Source organism: Crotalus tigris, unplaced genomic scaffold, assembly GCF_016545835.1.
Source record: "Crotalus tigris isolate CLP2741 ecotype Arizona unplaced genomic scaffold, ASM1654583v1 scf7180000018371.15429387391:27106975, whole genome shotgun sequence".
In the NCBI taxonomy this organism is placed as follows: domain Eukaryota; kingdom Metazoa; phylum Chordata; class Lepidosauria; order Squamata; family Viperidae; genus Crotalus; species Crotalus tigris.
Genome location: NW_024096970.1, coordinates 6,949,970 through 6,974,227, shown reverse-complemented (window position 1 = coordinate 6,974,227; position 24,258 = coordinate 6,949,970). Strand labels below are relative to the sequence as shown.

The 24,258-nt window shown below is 35.6% G+C and overlaps 1 protein-coding gene across 3 annotated transcripts in view; it reads right to left on the bottom strand.

The window, feature by feature from the left end:
- Nucleotides 1–24,258, bottom strand: part of SULF2 (sulfatase 2) — a 298,168-nt gene that overhangs the window by 171,812 nt on the left and 102,098 nt on the right. Inside the window, exon 3 of one of the 3 annotated variants that reach the window (XM_039351249.1) lies at nt 16,107–16,187. The exons of 1 other annotated variant lie outside the window; for it this stretch is intronic. The gene's annotated coding sequence lies outside the window, so the exon portion shown is untranslated. Of the gene's footprint in view, nt 1–14,939; nt 15,070–16,106; nt 16,188–24,258 lie in introns of those variants that run through there. One more of the 3 variants, XM_039351252.1, reaches the window with a different exon arrangement.

Below are 24,258 nucleotides of genomic sequence, written 5' to 3'. Positions count from 1 at the left end.
TCTCCTTGTGTAATGGCTTCGAAATATTTCTTTCAAGGCCATTTCTCTACCAAATCAGTGTATTAAGCAGTATTAATCAGTGGAACAACCTGCCTCCAGAAGCTGTGAATGCTCCAACATTGGAAGTTATTAAGAAGAGACGGACAGCCATTTGTCTGAAATGGTATAGGGTTTCCTGCCTGAGTAGGGGGTTGGACTAGAAGACCTCCAAGGTCCATTCCAACATCATCATCATCATCATCATCATCATCATCATCATCATCATCATTTTGATCTGATACTAATTAATTTAAAGTATACCCTCTGTTTTACCCAAAAGCAAAGTATTGTCTTACAAATTATAGTAGTACACCAAATGCTACTATACTTAGTAGTATATAATATACTATATACTATAGTATAGCAGCATTATTTTGTATGTACTGATATCTTAGTGCAGTTGTTCTTAGCATTTCTCCTGCTTCATTAGATGATCCATTTTTTTTTTTTTTTTGCACTGAATTTGCCTGGTTTTCACAGCAAAACTGTCAAAGCATGAAGCAACAAATGGTTTTGTTTTTCACCCAGTATGTTGCAGAGCCTGAAGCAAGTTAGGCTGAGAGAAATCACAAGTCAATAATCTGTCTTCCGAATCTAATGGAGGAAGACAGGAGATGAGGACCTGGAGTTCTCTGATCCTAGTTTACCACTTTCATCACTCTTCTTACATCTAACTGGACTACAAGACCTACTTGCAAGTTTGGATTCTTAATAATGTTATTAAGCACGATCATAATAATCCTTATTATTTTATGATTTTGATTTTATATCAAATTTATGTTTTATTATAACTGTCTTGTTTTTATAATTTTAAATTGTAATGTTATATGATATTTGTAATGCAATAAGCCCTGAATCCCTGAGACCCAACTCTGCTGTAAACATATTATATGAATACATCATACCTATTTACATAACAATACATACATATATCACCCTGATAGGAATGTCCTACTTTCCAATTTAGTTGGAACCTAACAGCCACCAGGATATGAGGAATGTCAAATAGACCTATTTCAATGTAGTCAGTGGGAAAACTGCCCTTACCTAGAGGGGGAGTATGCCAGATGTCATAAACTTAAATCTGGAAATTTAAAATAGTTTAAAATAGTTTAAATTTAGTACGTGACACATGAGTAGGAAAGGGTAAACCAACTTAATGAGTGGCAGCATACTAAAGTATGTATCAAAGACACAGTTTGATTTTATTAATAAGAAAATTTTAAATTTTGATTAAGTAGTTGGGTAAAAGGTGCATAATCATTCAACCCAGATTAATTAGGATAAAAATACTAAGTTGTAATAAAAATCAGAAAAAACATTTTTTACCCAAGTCTTATCAGGCAAACAAAATTAATAATTTGGTAGCAGATTCAAAACAGACAAAAATGTACTTTTTGACACAAAAGATCAATGACTTTCAGTGACAACATTTTAGGATCAATATAATGGCAAAAAAAATTAGTTAATGGGCAAAAAGACAATTATACTTTAAATCATCTCATTCTTAATCAATTACATTTCCTGAATGTACAATTGAGCTGATTCATTAGCTGTCTATGAAATTATTCATATTTTTAAGTCCTGAAGTTTTAAATCTACAGTTAATTTTTATTTGCAGTTGAAAAGTTGCATTAAGATAGATAATGGGTGGAGAGCTTCCGGTGGGAGGCGACGGCGATGGCGGCTAGCTTTTAGCCGTCCAGCTGGGGAAGTGTCAGAGCCGCGGAGCGCAGCGCGCATCAGCTGGCCCGCGGCTCGGAAATCCCTTCCCGGGCAAAGGGAAGGGACAGAGAACGCAAGAGTAGAGGTAGAACCCCTGAACCCCCTCTGGATTTATTTCTAGAGGGGGTGAAAGGAGTGTTCCCTCGGAGCTCTTGCTGATCTCCGCCTCCCAGCTGTTTTTGCTTCCTAGGAAGCAAAAGAAACCGCCGCTTCTATCTCCGTGTTTACAGCATTTTGGTGAGTAATTTTTAAACGGACGGAGCAGTTTAAAGGATTTTTTGTTATATTTTAGGTGTTTATTTTTTTATCTTTTGATTTTTACTATTTTTCCTCCTTTTTTTTGTTATACTAGTGAAAGGATTTAAGATGGCGTTTTGAAACTGTCGGAGTTTTTTTTCCTTTCTCTTTTGTTTTACTTTCCCTTTCTAAGGACTGTTTTTTGCTTCTGCTTTTGATTTTGGTTTAGAATTTTTTCTTTTGAACTGTTTGCTCTTTTACTACTTATTCTTTGGATTTACTCTGGACTTTTAATGACTATAGTTTGTCTCTTTTTAAAAAATTTTTTTTTCTTTTTTTTCCTCCTCCCTTTTTGGCTGGAGGGGAAAGGGAAGTGACAATTGTGCTTTTTAAAATGGCTTCAAAGAGGCAGCAGCCTTCCTCAATACCCAAGGTTATTTCTTCTCCTATAACTTCCACTGCACAGCTCCAACAACAATCTAAACATGTACCACCGGCTCAGCCACCACCCTCCCCTCCTCTATCTGGACTTTCAGCACAAGAGGTTAGAGGCATAATGGGAGAGATTGTAGTTCAAATGAGAGAGGAAATGAATCAATTTGTTTCACAGATTAAATCAGAAATTAAATCTGATCTCAAAGAAGAGATAACGTGGATAAAGTCTAAATTGCAAGAAAATAATAATGAACTACGACAAGATATATTGGCAGCTGTTTCAGGTTTGGCTACTGTGGTGGTTAAGCTCGACGCAAGGCTTGAGGAAGTGGAAGACAAAGTTGACTCTTTGGATGACAAAATTCAAGACGTGGAAAGGAAGGTGGACTCCTCACAAGAAGATATTTTGATGTTTCAGTACAGACAGATGGAGTATGCCCTGAGGATTAGAGGCCTCAAGGAAGATATCAATCAAGATTTGGTGGAGGTGGTCTTTATTGATCTGGCGCTGGCCTTGGATATGGATAAAGGAGAATTACAGAGAGAAGTGGAAAAAATTTATAGACTCAACTCCTGGATTGCTAAGCAGAAGAATTTGCCTAGAGATGTGGTGATTTACTTTACAAAGAAGTCCCTGCGGAATGAGATTATACAAGCCTTTTACAACAAAAGATTTCAGATTGCCGCCCAAGATGTCATCATTCTAAAGGAAATCCCATCCAAAATTTTAAGAAGTAGAAAAGACTTTGCTTTTTTAACCAATGAGCTTAAAGCTAGATCGATGCCATTTAGATGGGAAATTCCGATGGGTATTGTTTTGAGCCATGCTGGGACACGCTACAGATTGAACACAGTTGATAAAGCTAGAGATTTTTATACTTCGGTCCTGGGTGCAGGCTCAACTTCATCTGGTCGGAAATCTTTGAGTGTTAAGGAAGCTGAGCAGCAATCTGAGGCATTAGATTTGGTTTCCGCAGGGATGATAGAAGCGGCAAAGCAACGCCAGACGGAGGCTAAAGAGCAGAGGATGACTCGTGCAGCCTATAAGCGTAAAGAGAAGGAGCAACGTAAAAAAGAGCCCAAAGAGAGTTCTCCTGGAAGTGCTTCACCGCCGGTGGGAGGAGCAAGACCCAAGAGTTATGCAACACACGCAGCTCTGTCAGATTTTGATGGTGTCTTCTCCAGGCTGCGTGCCAAGGGAGATGGCAAAGTTTTTGACCTGGAATGTTAATGGGTTGAATTCTCCTCAGAAACGGAAAAAAATCTTTTATTATTTGAAGCAACATACCAATGATGTTATTTGTCTACAAGAAACTCATATTTTACTTAAAGACCAGAAATATTTAGTTAATGCTCGTTTGGGATCTCATTTTATATCTCCTGCTCCTGGGAAGAAAGGGGGAGTTGTTATATATGTTAAACAAAACCTACCAGCTTGTCTGGTAGAATCAGATCCCCAGGGGAGATATGTGATGATTGAACTTGGTATATATGGTAAGAAAGTACTTATAGTTGGACTTTACGCTCCAAATCAACAACAGGAACAATTTTATAAACAGTTACATCAAAAAATAACTTTGCTTGATTATAGATCAGTGGTATTAATGGGTGATTGGAATGGTGTCTTAGATACACTAAGGGATAAGAAAGGTTCCTCTCCTTTTCTTAAACAAGCAAGGCTACCTAAAGCCTTTTTTGACATGAAAGAAGACTGGGAATTAAGGGATTATTGGCGGGAACGTAATCAAGAGGAGAGAGACTTTACTTTTTTTTCTGATAGACACCAATCTTTTTCAAGAATTGACTTTTTCTTGATTACCACGGACTTGTATAATAAAGTAAAGAATGTAAAGATTTTTCCTAGATCACTGACGGATCATAGTCCAGTTTGGATGGAGCTGATTCAAGAGAAAGAGGAAAGAAGATCTTGGAGAGTTAATGAAAATTTGTTTAGACAAGAAAAGAATGTTCAAAAACTAAAGGAGTGTTTAAAGGACTATTTTGCTTTGAATATGTATAAGGGGACTTCAATGTCAATGGTATGGGATGCAGGTAAAGCATTTATGCGCGGTGTTTTGATAAAAATGAATAATTTTTATAAGCGAAATCAGATTCAGAAACGTAGAGAACTTGAAGATGAAATTAAATTAAAAGAAAGGGCTTTGATTTTAAATCCTTCTGATGAGAGTATTAAAGAATCTGTAAAGTTATTAAGGTCACAATTTAATATGTTGATAGCAGATCAAGCTGCAACCAACTTATTATTTATGAAACAAAATACATTTTGTAATGCCAATAAGCCTGGGAGATGGTTGGCTTATCAATTAAGAAAGAAACAGAGACAAAGAATAATAGAGAAAATAAACTATAAGGGTAAATTAGTTTCTCAGAAGGAATTGATTAAAAAATCTTTTTTGGATTATTATCAAAACCTATATAAATCTACTAATATACAAATGCTAGATATAAATAAATATTTAGCTGAGGCAAGTTTTCCTAAACTGACTGAGGATCAGAAAGATGAAATTAATGGTTTAATTACTAAGGAGGAAATTACCTCAGCAATTCAACAATTGAAATTAGGGAAAGCACCGGGTACGGATGGGTTAACAGCTGTTTATTACAAAGTTCTAATAGAGGAGATGATCCAACCATTACATGATCTTTTTAATGGTATTTTACAGGGTTTAGAGATTCCTCCTTCATGGCGTAGTGCTTTTATATCATTGATTCCAAAGGAGGATCAAGATCTTACCCTACCAAAAAATTACAGGCCTATATCTCTTTTAAATGTGGATTATAAGATATTTGTAAAAATTTTGGTAAATAGGCTTATGAGGGTGGTGCATCATCTTGTGCATAAAGATCAATCAGGATTTATAACAGGAAGGTATATGAAAAATAATGTCAGACAAATTATTAATTTACTAGAATATTTAGACAAGAACAACCAAGTTCCTGCAGGGCTCATATTTTTAGATGCTGAAAAAGCATTTGATCAATTGAATTGGCATTTTATGTTAAGAGTAATGGAAGAAATGAATTTTGGTGAAAAGATATTACAAGCCCTTACGGTAATATATCAAAAACAAACGGCACAACTTATTGTTAATGGAGGTTTGTCGGAGGTTTTTACAATAGAGAAAGGTACTAGACAGGGGTGTCCTTTATCGCCATTGTTGTTTGTTTTAACATTGGAAATATTATTGATCAAAATTCGAGAGTCTCAGGAAATTAAAGGAATATATGTTAATAAAAAAGAATATAAGTTGAGAGCTTTTGCGGATGACTTGGTTGTTACTTTGTCGCAACCTGATTATTCTGTAGTAAACTTATTACAGTTGATTCATCATTATGGTTTGGTTTCGGGTTTTAAGATTAACGTAAATAAGACTAAAATTTTACCTAAAAATATGTCGAGTCAGGAGAAGCAGATTTTGGTCAACTTGACGGGTTTTGAGATTGTTAATAAGGTAAAATATTTGGGGGTGATGCTGTCTGTTTCTAATGCAAAATTATTTAAAAATAATTATGAAAGGTTGTGGGTCAGGGTACAGAAGGACTTGAAGAATTGGGAAAAGTTGCAATTATCCCTCATGGGAAGAATTGCAGTGATAAAAATGAATATTCTACCCAAGTTTCTTTTTTTGTTTCAAATGTTACCAATTTTGAAAAATGAGATTAATTTAAATGAGTGGCAGAAGGGTCTCAACAAATTTATTTGGGCAGGGAAAAAACCAAGGGTTAAGTTTAAAATTATGCAAGACTTCCGTGAGAGGGGTGGACTTAAGGTACCAAATTTGAAATTATATTATGATGCGGTGGTTTTAACATTAATTAGTGATTGGGTAAATTTGACAAATTCTGAGATACTTTACTTAGAGGGATGGGATTTACTTTATGGGTGGCATGCCTATTTAATATTTAATAAAAAAATAGATTGGGCTTTTAAATCTCATATTTTAAGAATTTCTTTACTTAGGATTTGGAGAAAATATTATAAAAGTGATTTTAAAGTACCATTATGGGCTATCCCATTGGCATGCGATAGAAGGAATAAAAAGAGGGGTTAAAATGGATATGGTGTCTTATAGACAGTTACTTAAATGGGATGGACAAAACTGGCAATTAAAATCACGGGAAGAGTTAGCACAAGAAAATTTTATTTATTCTTGGTTCCAATATAGGCAACTATTAGATAGATGGAAGATGGATTGTAAGGTGGGTTTTCTTAGAGAGATGAAAATCTTATTAAGCAACTGAAGGATCAAAGACAAACCCACATTAAGAGAATTTATGGGGTTTTAGTTGAATTGGACTCAGAAACGGAACTAATTAAAGATTGTATGATTAGATGGGCGCAGAATTTTTGTGAGCCAGTTTCATTGGACACCTGGGAAACTATTTGGTGAGAAATGTCAAATTTACTCAAGCACAGAACTTAAGGGAGAATTTTTATAAAATGTTTTATAGATGGCACCTTGATCCACAAAAAATGTCTTATATGTATCCTGACGTGCAACCCAAATGTTGGAGATGTGGTTATAAGGAGGCTTCTTATTATCATATTTGGTGGTCATGCAGAGAGATAAAAGCATTTTGGATTAAAATATGGTGGAATATCCAGAGAATTTTTAGAAGGAGGGTAAAATTTACTCCGCAATTATTTTTGTTAGGTATTGTTACAGATTGTGATACAAAGGAGGTTGTATTGATGTTAAACTTGATCACAGCCGCTAGGCTGTTAGTAGGACAATACTGGAAGAAGGAATCCTTGCCTACATTGCAGGAATGGTTTCTTAAAGTAGCTTATCTGGCAGAAATGGCAAAGATTTCGGCTTTCTTAAAGCAACAAACGCAAGAGAAGTTTTTTGCTGTTTGGGATAAATGGATAAAAATTATACAATTTAGATTGGGTATACAAAAATATTATATAGTTTTTTCATAAGTTTTATTTTCATATATATTATAGATAATTTTTTTATATATATAAATATAAAGTTTTTAATTTAATTTTTATTTTTATTTTTTAAGCCTATATTCTGCTCTGGGAAGCTCAGGGGGGGGGGAAGGGAGGGTTTTTTTTCCTTTTTTTTTTTTTGGGAGGGCTGGGGGATGGGGTTTTGTTTTTTTTTTTATTTAATATATGTATTGTTTAGTTTTATTTTTCTGTATATGTTGCCTTTTGTTTTGTATTATTTTTCCTTTTTTGTAAAATTTATAAAACTTTCAATAAAAAAAAAAAAAAAAAAAAAGATAAAAAACAAGATAGATAATGGGTAATTTGCAGGTAATTTAGAATAATGAGCCACAATGTCTTGTTTTAATAAATCAATGGGTTAGAAGCTAAAAAAATGTTAAATTAGTATTCTGTTATTTTAAAATGAAATTATTTTTCAAGTACACTGGATATCTCAGAAGATGTGGATTTTCAACCTCTGTGTATTGATTTATAAAGATTAAAAGAAATTTTATCTCATATGTTTTGGTTCTATTCTATGGTGATACCATTTTGGTTTAATATTATTAAGATTGTAAATAGGGTGCCTGAAAAGGAAATCAAGGTCAAACAAGTGAATACTATTGGTAATAGACACGGCCTATGATTTCATTGGGTTTATGAGTCATGGTGGCGCAGTGGTTAGAATGTAGTACTGCAAGCTAACTCACTGCTCACTCCAAGTATTTGATTCTCACCGGCTGAAGGTTGACTCAGCCTTCCATCCTTCCGAGGTTGGTAAAATGAGGACCCAGATTGTTGGGGGCAATATGCTGTAAACCGCTTAGGAAGGGCTGTAAAGCACTGTGAAGCAGTATATAAATCTAAGTGCTATTGCTATTTATGAGAGTGTCTCAGAACAAAAAAGAGCTCTTTTGGGTTTTAAAAAATTGTTCTAGTTAGAAGTACATTAAAGTTTATTAAAGCTTTTCTCAAGCTTAAACTATATATATACTTAAACTGAAAAGTGAAGAATGTTTCTCCCTGCTCCTGGTACAAGATAAAACCGTCTAAGTACATACATACATACATACATACATACATACATACATACATACACACACATACACACACGCACGCATGTATATATATATATATGATCTCTCTCTCTCTGTCTGTGTGTGTGTGTGTCTGTATATATGTATACACACACACACACACACTCCTAATTATACTCGTGGTACTCTATTTCTAACCCTACCCTTCTTCTTAATTTTAGAATGAAGGAAGGGCTTATGTAGATGGGCATTTTTTCTTTCTCTGTCAGTCAAGCTAGCAGCTGCATTTTTGCTCTAGCTGTTAAAAAACCTTTCATCTTCCACCACTCTAACCATATGTGTTGGGTAAATTTCCCCTAAAGTTGGTCCCAGCTGTTATTTCAGGAGGCAAACTGCTCTGCTTCATAGACTTTGGACTATTCTGGAATTAACAACCCTGCAGCTGTATAAAGAGATCTAATCCAACATAGTTTTGCTAGCCAACATTTATTTACTTTCCGATCAATCTTATTTGCTATTTGTATTATTTTCCATTGTTCTACATGGCTATTTCTTCTGTTTAAAAAAATAAAAAAGTTTTTAAAGCAATATTTTTAAAAATAAAAAATAATTCCAATATATCATTAGAAAATATGCCTAAGGAACTACCTACTTTTCTGTTATAGCTACAGTATAAGGAACTTTGGAATTTCTTTGCTACGGTTCTGAAGAATAGAATGTATAACCATACATTTCTTTGTTAATTCATGTTACATAAATTGTGCTTAATCTTAAAGTTTAGAGCAAACAGATTTATACAAAACTACAATTTATAAAAGTGGCTTGTTTTACTAACTGATGTTACAAATAACTAAGTTACACATAATAATAAATAATTAATGAGTTAGGATTAATGATATGAAATGGAATTTTTCCCTCATCCACATAGCTATACTTAAGGGGAAAATGGGATGGAATAGAGGGCAAAGTGGGAAGGATCTTTGCTACTAGAGATGAAATCCTAACATCTCTAAACAACAAATACCAGGAACTCTGGAAAATCTGGAGGCAGAAGAGATACTGGAAACATGACTTCCCAGAAACAGAATTAGCTATGTATTTTGTAATCAACAGGAGGAATAATCAGTTTCAAGTGCTTTCTGCATATGTGCATTTTAATACTTAAAATGTAATCAAATAATGACAGATTCGGAGTTTTGATCCAAATCAGTTTGGTCATATGAAGTGAACTGGATAAAAATAATTGATCTTCTTAATCGATCTGTGGTTTTAAATTAGACACTGTTTGCACATTGCTAACATTTGTATGATTATCAGTTTTCTATTTTACAGTAGGTTCTTTTGTTTGAAGATTACATTTTCTTAACATTTTCTGTTATGCATGTCCTCAGAGGAGCAAAGAGACAATGAGGCAAATTATATCACTGGACAAATAATACAAATAATGCTTGTCATTGGTATTGTGGCACAACTGTTGCAAGGACATAATTGGTGCAACAACATGGCAAATGACATAATCATTTGGATCATAATCATTCTTCTGGATGCCTGTATTTTCTATTCTTTCATAGCATTTCTTCTAATGAAAGGAAAACTAAATTCTGTTTACAGTACACATTTTGTTATCAAACAATTTATCTAGCAATGTTGTATCCCTGAGCTTGTGCTGTACACAAGTTCCTGAAAACAGAATAAAATGTCTAGAGAGCTGAGATTTATTATTGTGCTACAATGAAGTCTGGCAATAACCTAGGCTGTTCCTCCTAGAAGATCAAAAATTTCATGTAGGTTATAGGGATCTCTATCCAAATAGAGCTGAATTACAAGTGCTAGGTAGATCGGTCTTATTGTTCTGCATTTTATTTAATCTTTCTGTGGATCAAGCCTGGTGGGATATTGCACCACAGGCAAAAGTGGTAATATATGAAATGCTAGAAGACTGCAGAAAACCTTCATAATTTCAACTTTCAGAATTCATCCTTTATACATCATATTCTCAAACTAATTCTTATAAAAATTGTAACTGATAGATAATACTCGGTTTCTTTGTTTTACTTCCCATTGCTAGGCTGAAATACTAGGAAGCTAGAAGGAGAATTCCTTAACAATAAATATATTGATGTAGTGGATATCATAGAAGATCTTTGAGTAGCAATTAACAAAAAGTAAGTTTTTTGTTCACAGTTTCCAATTATCATGGTTTCTTTTTCCCTAATACAATTCTAATCATATTTTGCTACCAGGAGTTACAGAAACACCAAAAGATTCTTTATATGAGATTGTGAATTGCAACTATTTCATTTAACTTTAGAACAGCTGCAGAAATTAGAGACCATTTAAACAGCAATCATGGAGTTTGTTTAATAATAATTTAATAATTATTCAGTACAGAAGGTTTAATAATTCAGTACAGAAGGTTAACTATCAGTACTGAAATAGACATAAATAAGCTGTTTCTAAGGTCTCAACTTTAGCCAGAAATAAATTATCTCTCTTTATAAATCTTGAATAAAAACATTCATAGGATACTTCAGAAAATGAGGCTGTGTGAATAAGACCAGCTCTTCCTTGTAATGATTGCAACTAGTAATATAATACAATTAGATAATTATGGCTTGGGACACTACTAAAATATGCAATGATAATAATTCTGGTCAGAGAGGAGAGAGTATGCCTGATTTCAGCTATGGAACAGCTACATAGAAATAGTGTTGGATTTCTGAATTGACAGAGCTCTTCTGATCTCCAAAATACATTGGTATGCACAAACAGAGATTTAGGAAAGAAAACAACTGCCTTTCTACTTTATAGTTCTGAACTGAGATAAGATCTCTGGCCATTTTTCCATGTGAAGGAAAGATTACCGTGCAAATGGAACTTATTCATGCTTGTTGTTTCCTGTTAAGTTTCAAAAGTTAGGACTCTGTGATAAAATGTACTTTGAAATCAAAAGCAAGACTCACAACTCTTGTGGCAACTTGACCATGACACTACCTTCTCAACAGTATCTGTAAAATTTCAGGTCCCACAAGTCTCCTGCGCCCACATTTGCAAGACACGTAGTATACTTTAATTTCTACCAGTCTGAAATTCATGTAGAAAAAAACTGGGGACATCGTTATAGACCAGTGGTTCTCAACGTTTGTGTGACGGCGACCCCCGTCACACAAACGTCCTGCGCATGCGCGGCGCCGTGTGCATAGGGGTGGGCTTGCCCATGCGCGGCATGCATGCACGTTGGTGTCCCATGCGCAGCACATGCATGCGCGGTGTAGCCCCCACGCGTGGCGCATGCATGTTTGGTGTCGCCCCCATGCGCAGCACATGCATGCGTGGCGGCGCCCCCATGCGCAGCACATGCATGTGCGGCGTTGCCCCCATGCGGCGCATGCATGTTCGGTGTCGCCTCATGCGTGGCGCATGCATGCACGCCGCATCCCCATGCGTGGCACATGCATGCGCGCCGCTGCCCCATTGTGCGGCGTGCACATGCACGGCGTTTCCCCATGCACGGCACACATGCACGCCGTCGACCCCATACACGGCGCGCCACCGCCGCCCCCACACACGGCGCGCATACGCAGCGTCACCCCCATGCGTGGTGCGCATGCATGCGTGGTGTCGCCCCATGCGCAGCGCACATGCACGGCATCGCCCCATGCATGCAGCGCATGCGGGGTGTCGCCCCATGCGCAGTGCGCATGCGTGGCATCACCCCATGCACGGCATGCATGCGCGGCACGCATGCACGGCATCGCCCCCATGCGCGGCACGCATGCACGGCATCGCCCCCCATGCGCGGCACGCATGCGCGGCGTCACCACATGCGCCGCGCACATGCGCGGCTTCGCCCCCTGAGGGGAGAAAATGGCGGATCGCCTTCTTTGGCGACCCCCGAAAAATGGTCGATCGACCCGAAATGGGTTCGCGACCCATAGGTTGAGAACCGCTGTTATAGACAATGTATTTTGACACAAGCACTTAAACTGGGCAGCTGGTACACTGAGATTTTCTCCATATAGGAAAAATGTCATTGATTTTGCAATCTGTGAGGGATATTAAAACTCTGTACTGTTTTAAGCCACTGTAGAGATGGTGAAGACAAATATTCCTTTCCTCTGCATTTGGCACAGCATGTGGTTGGTTATTTTGATAAGGATGTCAGCCCTTCAAGGTAGTCCAGACAAGAAACCAAAAGCCTGAATACTAACCCTATTTTTACTGCAATGTTACAGTAACAAATGCCTTACAACAGGGGTGTCAAACTGCTGGCTCACGAGCCGGTTGCATCATAGCAAAACCATGCCTACCTCATTGCTGGCAATGGCAAAAAAGTTGTGATACGTCACGACACGTCACATGATGTTGCGAGTTTGACACCCCTGCCTTACAAGTTTGAATGTACTTCTCCTCTCCCTTGCTTTTATTTTCCAGAGAACTGGGGAGGGTCCTTTGTGTGATGCTTTCTCCACTTACATTCCTTCTCTGGGCTGAAGTATCTCTTGACTGATTATTGTTTAAGTTACAGAACCTCCTACTGTTTCCGAAAGTTATTCTCACAGTCCATTACAGTAACTATGCTTCTCCATATTTAATCCTGACATCCTGAAGAGCTCATCAATTATGCTGTCCCTGTCCCTGGAATTAGTCGTTTAAAAATGATTGTTCCTTTAAAATATATTCCAATTGAACAAATTGTTACTATGGGGGAGAGTCATAGTATTGTGTGTCATTGCTTGTATCTTTAGTCATTTGAGGTTGTGAATGCCATCAAAGGCACACTCCATCACTTTGGGTGCTTAGGTATTGACATTATATCTCTTGTAGGCTGTTTGCAGCTATTAATGAGTATGCGAATTAATAATGCATTTCTCTCCCCCCCCCAGGTCACTTTAATTGCTATAATTTATGTCCCTTGAAAATATTCAGACTACACATGTAATCCATGCCTCTCAGACTCAGAGGATCATACACCCAAGGCCCAGAAAGTAAACAAATCAATTCTAAGTTTATAGACATCATCTGTAATTGATATCAGTTATTGTCCTTGGCAAAGAAGTCATGGTATTGAAGGTTGAAATGGAAACAGAGTAAGCTGCATTTATTGAAGCTCTGACATTTAACTGTAAAAAGAAAAAAAAATTTACAGACAGAACACCTCCCTAACAATGAAAAATCCAGTCATTTAACTGGGGAGGTAGAAAGCAGAGTTATGCAAAATAAACAACTGAGTTTAGGTAGTCCTCAATGTATGGTCACAATTGGTCCAGAATTTCCATTGCTAAGTAAAACAGTCATAAAGCAAGATGTTAAAGCAAGATGATTGCACTACTTAGTAACTATAATCCTGGCCATCTAGCTTTCATAAAGGGAGAATCATGTGTTGTTAAGTGGAGGGAGTCCTAGATAAGGAGGGGGAGGGGTTCTGCAGAGGAGTAGGGGAGGCTCCTGGAAGGTCCAGGGCAACAGTAGCATATATCAAAACATAAAACTATGCTTCAAAACAAACTAAATATTAAACTCCTCATTAGCATGCTGCTTAGAAAACACATCTAGAAAACAATGGCTTTATTTTTGTTTTTGTTTTTTTTTTTTAAAAAAAAAAATAGAATGGGCAGTGCATGGGCAGTGCATGAAGGCTAACTGTAACAGTGGGAGATCTAAATCCTACCTGTCCCACAGTCCAGTCATTAAACTAAAAAAGAAAATCAGAGTGTTTTGACAAGCAGCAGCTGGTGCTGTAAATAATTTCATTTTAGTCACCAAGTTTTGTGGTGAATTGCAATTTGCCAGGTGATTGATTATGAATGAGCTCAGTGGAATGGTTACTGACTCTTCTTGAACTGCTTTTCTAACAACTATGGAGGAACAATTGGGAGGGCAAAGTTTTGCAGTAATGGGAAAACAGCTTTTAAATTCTTCCTATTCAAAATGCTTCATTACAATTTCCATTTTTATCTTCTAGAATCAGATATTCAAGAAACAAAATCGATGCAAAATTCTTCTATTTGAAAATTGTATTATTGGATATAATCGCGATGGGTCGGACACGACTTCGCAATTAACAACATTATTGGATATATTCTTCAAATTTATCTCTAAAATGTTTAAACTGTTATAACCAAAAAAAAAATCTATTAATAAGCCCATGATCACACTTCACTATAGTGAGATGAAAACAGCTGTTACAATATTTCTTCTCAAGTATCTTCTTATCTGATTTAGAAGGTAATTAGAATTGGTGAAATATGCAGAATAAAAACAGTAATAGTGAGTATGATGAGTTCATACAACATGGTAGGCGATTCAAAGACAATTCACTGAAGTTTAAAATGATCAAGATACTGAGTCAATGTGTAAACATACTATTATGGCTACTCGGTGGCTAAGTTGTTAGTAACTAGGTCTGTGCAAATCTGCCCTGATTCAATTTGGAGAGGAAAATTTGAAGCCGGCATCATTTTTTAAAACATTGTCTACAGTCATAAGGTGAAATGACCACTTACTTGCCCTCTGGTGGATTCTCTGATCACTTTGTCTTCAGAGCTGGCTGGCAAGCTTGGATTTTTAGGTGGCGCAGTAGTAAGAACACAGTATTTCAGGCTAACTCACTGCTCACTGCCAGGAGTTCGATCTTGACTAGCTCAAGGCTGACTCAGCTCAAGGTTGGTAAAATGAAGAACCAGATTGTTGGGGCAATATGCCAACTCTGTAAACCGCGTAGAGAGGACTGTAAAGCACTGTGAAGCAGTATATAAATCTAAGTGCTATTGCTATTGCTATCACTGGATTTGATGGGATACAAAGGGCACACTGACGGTTTTTGTGAGGTTTTGTATTTCACAACTGGTTGGCAATGCTAGAAACAAGCTTATCTTTGTTTGGGAAGACTTCCTGATTGCTGTCAAGATTTAATTATGCTAGGACTGTGATTTGCTGGCAGTATCCTATGTTAAGTGTCAGAGGCAACAGACTCATGTATCATTTTCTTTTACAAATGTGCACTATACAAACAGGACTTGTACTTTAACTATGGTTGTGGCAAAGAAGATATAAATCACCGTTTGCCTGTACCAGAAGAGAGTTTATTATAGTGGTAATACATGTCATGAGCATAAACAAAAATTATTGGTAAAACTGAGCTGTTCTGAATTTCTGAGGAGAACCCTTAAACCTTATATTCTGAGGAAAATGTATATAGGAGTAGGTTTGAGCTATCTGAAAATCCATGAAGCATCTTTTGGTAGCTGAGGAATGCACTTACAAATTTTAGGAAGGGTGAGGAACAGTGGATGGGGCAAAGTGTACAAGATCATGTCACAAATTTATAAGTGGAGGCTAGGTATTTAATTTCTGTCTTGAATATGGATTTGTTTTGCTACGCCTTTTAAATTATCTTAAGCTTATCTTAGGGCTTAGATCACTTTTATTAAAATGGCAGGGATTGCTAGCAATTTTTAGTTCCTATCTCTGTACAGGGTTTGCAGATCCATTAAAAAAAATTCTTGAGGGCTTCATGGTACCCTCAGAGTGCCTACTATTACCCTTCTATATGAAACTCAACCTTTAGTAGCAGCATTACAAATTTTACAAAGCCATCTTCCATGGAGGGTGACCTCATTTTCTTTAGCATTAATCACACAAGACTTAGATGGGTTACAAAGGTGGCTTACCTCTGTCAAGTTGAATGGACCACCACAAAGCTTCACTGTGAATGTTCAGATGGGCTCACTGGCTGTGGCTGATATGCTCTCCTATAGCAAGACATGCAAAAATGCCCATGTTTCAAGAAGTGCAACATAAACTGTTTTCTGCTCAGCAAATAACTGAATATAATTCTTTTGGTCTATGACTGTATATGCCTTAATAAACCAATACAATCACATATCAATGACCTAACATTTGGGAGAAAGTGAAGAGTTAAAAGTGGGCAAAGCAATTTGCAAGCTTTATTCCCAGTCGCATCAACTGGAACTAAGAAAGAGCTGTTTTCATTCTAGATAGCTCTTGCCTTATCACATTGAATAAAAAATTTCCACCCAATTTGGAATAGTGGGCACACTTGGAACCTGAAATACATGTGATGGGTGCTCTCAAAAAATGACCAAGGCTTTCTGTTCACAATGGGGTTGCTATGAGAGATGCAAAGCACTGACATAAGATACTTGGCATCCTTGCTCTCAACTATTTCTCCATTGATTTTTTCTTCTTTTAGGAAGATACTTCTAAGTGGGCAGCTGTCCCACACTTTTACTGTCTCAAGACAACTTCTGGTACTTTTAGGTACTAAGAATTAACTGCATTTTTATATAAATTAATTGAAAAACAAAGCATATGTGTTTGTTAAACAATCTGAGAAATAGCCACAGAAAAAGGGATGGATTTGAAGATAAAAAGAGAAGATACTCTGATGTTCATTTGATCATGGGAAAAGAAAATAGGACAAGTAGAAAAATTAATGCAATAGAAATACCCTGGAGACACTTTGCTTTCCATGAGGTATGAAGCTTACATATTTAATCATGTGAAAGGAAATATTTTAGTTAACTCTTAAAATTAGTGGCAAGCTTAACATCTGTTATAACAGCTGTTAATCCTACTATTTATAACACGCTATAGGTCTATCAAACTAGGATGTCTATTATGACATTCTATTACACTGGCCACCCTTAAAATATATATTAGAAAAATGCCAGGCAACCACATCACTTCTATTGATAAATTATATAATTAGACTCTTAGTTTAAATTCATCTAATTCAGTGGTTCTCAACCTTTTTAATGCCGCGACCCCCAACCAGTTGTAAGTCGAGGACTACTCAACTGGTGCAGCACCGTTTGCAGAATGGGACTTTTGGCGGGCTCAGCAGGGCAGAGACAACCTGGACAATTCCTATTGGCTTTTGAAAGCCAATAGAATTAGACTCTATTCAAGAGAGTCTATTCTATTGGCTTTCAAAAGCCAATAGAATAAAAGGGAGTAGCACAGCTAAGGAAAAGGGGGAAAAAATGGCGGACTGCGTTGTTTGGTGACCCCCGTGAAATGGTCGTTCGACCCCAAATGGGGTCCCGACCCACAGGTTGAGAACCACTGATCTAATTAGTGACACTGATATTGGGGAAATGTTTTGTTTTTATTGCTTGATCAGTCTTTTGGAGCTACCAAAGGGGAGTAAACACTGGACAAGGCAAAAACTTACACACATTCAAAGGTATCAGAAATAAAGATGGAACTTCCACAGAATACAATTTACACATAAACCATATGAATAACCCAAATTTCTGCTGATGGAGAAATAAATGTCTCACTTATTAGAGTTATCATAGATGGCAGCAAAGAGTACCTTTCTATTCTAATGGTTGTCTCAATTATTGCAGCTAAGCAGTAATATAATTTAGCACTATTTTAAAAGTAATTGAAATATCTTTTAATCTAAACTGCTATGCAACTAATTCTTCTCAAATGTATCATGTTGAAATTGCAATTTTTAAATAGAAACCACTTTTATAGTGAAGAATGGATGTGTTAAATTATTATGCAGCAAACACTCAATTTTAATGTACTAATAGTAAGGAAGGCATATACATTAAAATGAATGTTTGTTAAACACCAAATGATATTTTTCATAGCCTCAAATAAAGAAGCACACAATATTACTATATGCAAGAAAATATTTTTAAAATGCTGGAAATAATCTTATATAGTTTCTAAAAATCAAAACTTTTTGTAACATTCAGAATTAAACTGGTTAAAACATTTACCTATGATGAATTTCAACTTAATCTGACATACAAATGCTGATGAAGTAATGAAGAATTGATTCTGTTAATTCATCCTAAAATATTTAAAAGTCATTAGGACAGCAGTATAAATCAAAACTCTATCTATATTTCCTATTCATCATACACAAAACACCAGTTACAGTCAGTGGCATTAATTGACTTTTGCACATTGTAAAATAATATTATGTCAGTCTAGAATAATGTTTTGTAATTTTTCAAAAAAGACATAAAATACCAAAGCAAAAGGAATAATAGATGAGATAATATAGTAAGTAGTTCCCGAACTCATGATAACCTTGAAATAAGGATTAAGATTTTAAGCAAAATAAGGATTAAGATTTTAAGCAAAAACTGTTTTATAAACATTTTTCATTTTGGCCCTGCCTTCAGTCATACACCAAGTTGAAATGTCACCTGATATTTAATTCTCTCCTAAAGCCTATCATAATACATAAGATACAGTAAAAAGATGGGGTTATGGTTTATCTTATTTCATTAGTTGTAAGGTTTTTGGGCAGTGTATTATTCTGCCTTTTTTACACTGATGTAAGTCCCACTATATTCAGTAACATTGCCTTCCAAATAAATATACTTAGCTTTGCAGCCTAAAATTGCTACTGCTACTGAACCTCGATTTTAAATTAAAATGGATATATTTCCAGTTAGTTAGATTGGCTGCAGCAAAACAAGACTGCAATTAACCCTGTTTATTGGCAAAAAAGTGACAGTATCCCTTTGTACTGGTAGTCCTTGACTTGTTATAACCATTTGTGTAGTGACCATTCAAAGCTACAATGGCACTGGAAAAAGTGTCTTAAAACCAGTCTTTGCACTTATGACCATTGCAGCATCCCCACCACCAATGATCAAAATTCAGGTGCTTGGAAACTAGCATATATTTATGATAGCTGCAATGCCTTGGGTTAATATGACTGCCATTTGTGGCCTTCCCATTCAGCTTCCAACAAGCAAAACCAGGTACTCCCCACGTGTTAATTGCTTTAATGAAGTTTCATTTAGTTTTCATTTCAAAATGTTCTGAAATCACTTAATAACTTTTGTAAAACTATTCCAATATCTTTATTGAATTTTTTGTGCTTTTAAATAAGAAATCTAGTGCAGACTTTGTTTTTCCAAATAATTTTAAATCATTCATACAGAGTAAATACAAAATTTTACTCCTTTTTTGGCCAATTCATATCCATAGTTTTAACTTATTCAAAACTGTTGTCAGTGCCCATTGATAATATAAAGAGTAACAGTAATAATGAGCTGCCTATATTTGATTTTGACTTCTCCTATCTGTTTTCTATTAGCCATCAACATTTTTCACCAAAACTTCGTTGATGTACTCATAAATTGCTGAATGTTTCTGCTGACTCCAAATATTTGAAACATTTCTCAATCCAGCTATGTGAAACAGAATCAAATGCCTTAAGACTGATCCTAGCCTTAAAAAATTGTTCTTCTTTTGAATTCTTTAAAACCAAATTGTCAATTAATAACCAATCTTCTTTCCTTTCAAATTTTTGCAGGACCCTTTTTGTTTTACAGAGAGTAAATCATTTATTTTCAAATAGCTGTAGATTTTATTTGTAATTATGCCCAGAAGTAGTTATACATTGTTGGTAAACTGGTTATATAGGTCTGTAGTTTCCAGAGTCATTTCCCTTCTTCTTCTTTGAATTAGGAACGTCCTTCTAGATGTTAGCCATTTTTTATTTACTGGTGCTTCCAAACCCCTATTCATCTTTTCTGCCAACCTCAAGTATAAATTTGTCAATGATTTCAGCCTGAATCCATGGAGTTCATCTGGTCTGGGAACAATCCAGTGAGGTTTACAAATATCAGCATATTGCCCCCAACAATCTGGGTCTTGATTTTACTGACCTCAGAAAGATGGAAAGCTGAGTCTACCTTGAGTCAACTTTGGATCAGTCAGGATTGAATTCCTGGCTGTGGGCAGAGTTAGTCTGCAATACTGCATTCTAACCATTATGCCACCATAGCTCATTTGGGTACTTTCCCTCCATTTTCAACTTGCTTGAAAATCCATTCATATTTTGTCTGCTACTGTTTTCCCACAAACCTTTCCAAATTCTAGGGTGTCTTTTTTGATAGGCTTTTCATTATTTGTGATCCTATTTTCAAGGGTTTTGTATAAATTTTGCTGGAATTAAATTATTTCATTATCACATCACTTGATCTTCTCTGGCAACAATCATGACCCTTTGTTTCAATTGTTCTAGTGGCTCTGCAATTCCTTGATTCTCTAGGTTGCACTTCACATACAGATTAGTCTTGATTTTCTTATTTTTCAAGTTTCCTTCACTCAAATTCTTCAAATTGCTCAAATATGTGCAAATTTTCTTTACCTTAAATTCCAATTTCATTTTCCATTAAGATTTTACTTTCTTAATAACTTCCTTCCTTTGTATTTTAACTCAATTCTGCAGTGGTTATACAAGTGGGGGAATATATCAATCAGCTCATTTGGAATCAGTTTAACAACTTCATTAACATTGTTGCTGTTTTAGTCAGAGTTTTCTTGTTAATTTGATTCAGTGTTGGCAGGTCTCATTTAGTCCTTGATTTTCCCAACTAGTTCTTGATTAACAGTTGTTTAGCAACCAGTTTGTTCTTCTTGCTGTTGTTCATTAACATCAATACTCTTGTCACTTTCTATTGGTTGCTGCTCAGTACTATTATTATTATTAATACTATTACTGTTATTAATAGTATATACTATACTATTATTATTATGAGAAATATTTAAGTCTTTTAAACAATAGTCACCAAATCAGTATGAAAAGATTTAGCATACCTAGGCTGTAGAAATATAGATGATCACTAGTTAGCAACAAAAATTTAGAAAGAAATTTTCATCTTTGCAGACTAGATATGGTAGCCATGAGTATTATTACATACAACTTAAAAAGCCTTTACAACATCCACCAGGTAGTTTTTGCAGTCTGCACCAATGTTTGAGCAGCTCTTTATTTAGAAAAGACACTTGTTTAATGGGACATTAAAATATTATGAAGATTATGAATTGGAGCCTTTGTTTTCCTTTTATTTATCTCTTGTGTCTTTAAAATGGTAAGTATAATAAGTTTTCAAGTAGTGACAATCTTCTATTTTGTTTCCCCACAATTCAATTATTGGTTCTTACCTAGAAAGGCTTACATAATTTAGCACAAGGACAACTGAAGGAACTTTGTTTCATTATGAACATACATTGATTTGTGATCATCACTGGCAGATCAGATTAAATTTTTCAGTCGGGGAAACTCACATAAACAAACTGTAAACTTCCTTGTTTTAATAAAACTAAATACAGCTCTGTAAATCTGCACATTAGGGCTGAGATACCATTTGTTGCAGAGAGAACAACAATAGGCAACCAGTTTCCAGAACTATACTCACCAAATTAAGCTATTTGTTTTTGTCCAATAAAGGTAATTTATAATTAAATATATAAACTATTTACGTAGTGTATTTCCAAACTTACAATGTTTCCAAAAGAGTGTTCAGTTTCCAATGTGCAGTATCTTTGGAGGCACAATATGATTGTATAAAAAATAATGACCATTTCCTCCTTAGCTTTTCATCTGAGAATAAATCTCCTAACATCTCACAGAAAGGACTTGGAACTCAGCCATGGTATCCTCTTCACACTTCAGGCAGTTCATGGATCCTATTTCATGGCTCATTCAAAAGAAAGATTAGGAAGGTTTTTTTCCATTTCATCTTTTAAATAGTTTAATTCACAAGGGACTAAAGTCAACAGAAGTATCACACACAAGCACGCGCGCGCACACGCACACACACACACACACACACACACAGAGAGAGAGAGAGAGAGAGAGAGAGAGAGAGACTGCACAGAAACACCAACATGCTTCCCAAGTAAATCATATTTTGTCATCCTGACAATAACATGACATTTCTGTATGGAGTGATAAATTTATAATGCATCTTAAAATATTTCAGAAATAAGTGCATAGAAGATTCTTACTCAGTTTTAATGCGTGGATAACTATTTTTAATTAGAAAATGTATTTTTGATTGACATAAGAAGAGAATGTTTTCTTATGTCAATCAAAAATATATATATCTGTCTACCAACCACACAGGAACCTTCAATGAAGAGACCTTCATCCTGCAGTGGACTGATGCAGGTTGTCATTCTTGCAGGCTGACATTCCCCCCCCCCTTCTTGTAGAGTATATGAGTGCAATGTGTGATAATCAGACACACCGATTCACATACAAACATGAAAACATTGCCTAGCTCCATGAAGGCTTTAAAATACTGCCTCAAATGACGATCAAGCTTATTGGAAAGATCTCATAAAAGAAGAAAGCCTTAAGGCAACCAATTTACAAGACGTTTATAGTGTTAAAGGTTTATAATATTAGCACCCTGACTTGAAATGTCAAGGGTTCAATGAATTCTTGGCATCAACTTAATTGGGCTTAGCTGGTATTGAAGAACTAGACAGCTCTGAACATATAACGTAACTCCAAAGAATTTTGAAGCTCAACTGAGACCAGCCTACTTTTTCCATTTACCCTAGTTACCCAGCTTAGCCCACAGGAAAAAAATGACTTAAAATAGTTCTCTGCTCTGGAAATTAGCATTAGATTAATTCACAATGACTGTACCTCTTGTTTCTTGACTAGCGGACAATGAATGTAAAGAAGGACCTTGTTCTGGAACCTGATTCATGGACTTCTTGTCTCTAGGATAATTAGTTCAGAAATTAGTTTAGAATACAACTTATCTTCAGTTTGTTGATCTAGATATGAGTTAAGCTTCTGGTGTTGCTATAATGATTCACATGGTTCATTTGTGTCAGTGACTTCTAACAACAGGGTTGTAAGGAGAAAATATACATGCCCACATTTCTACTTTTACTACTTGGGTTTAAACGTCATACTCTAGGAAGTTTCTGGATTGTATTTTCAAAACAGTTGAGCTTAGCACATTTTCACACATTTCTTTTTTATATGTTTTAATATAAACATATATTATGTGCATTTGTGTTCACAAAAATTATTTAATAAGTGACTGAAAAAACACATTATTGTTTGGGGGCATATCATAAAAAGGTCAAAATTGATTAAGCCACTACAGCTTGAAGTAACTAAGATAAAATTGCTTATAGTATCCTTTAGCTAGTGTTTCTCTCCATATCAGTTGAACTTTTCAGCATTCAATAGCAGCTTTTTTGCTTTTAAAAAACTGTTAAAATTGCATCGAGAAATTATGGTAAATTTTAACAAACTGATAAATTAATGTTTGCTATTAGCTTCTTCTGTGCATTATGCTCAACTCTTTACACTAAACTTGTAAAGCTGAACAGCAATTTTAACATAATTAAATATTATTTTATACCTAGAATGAAGCTATAACCCACAATCTGTGTTCATCAAGAGAGACATTGTTCATAAATGATAAAGCAGGAAGTAGTGGGACTAGATTAGATCTTCCCTTGTTTTCTTTTACTGTGTTTCTGGATAAGAGCAAGTTAAGGCAGATAATAAGTTGATGAATCAGTTTCCTTATAGCTTGCTATCATGTTGTCTCTTGTGTAAATAGACAGACAACTGTAAATGCTCACACAAGGTTCTTTTCTACATATCCAGCAATAAATAAATATACTTATTTTCCTTCTTCCCATTCCAAAAGTTCCAGTAACAAAGTGAACCAAATCCAAAAGCCAAGGAAAAAGTTTCAACATATTATTTTTACTTTAATTCATTTCACTTTCTAGGGAAGGATGTGACAAACAACAATATAGGATTGTAGGAGAATGAGCTCCCTGAAGGGGATCATTAAAAGCACTTTGGGCCTATTCTAGCAAGGAAGAGCATGATCAGGTGAAGCAGTGTCAGTATGTGACCTAAATAAATTATAAGTCTACAGACTACATCTGATTTTTAATTGACTCTGTGCCAACAATTCAGCACTGGAGTGAATCCACATGAGAATTTATTTTGTACTAAGCAAGACCTACATACTTGGTAACCTATGAAAG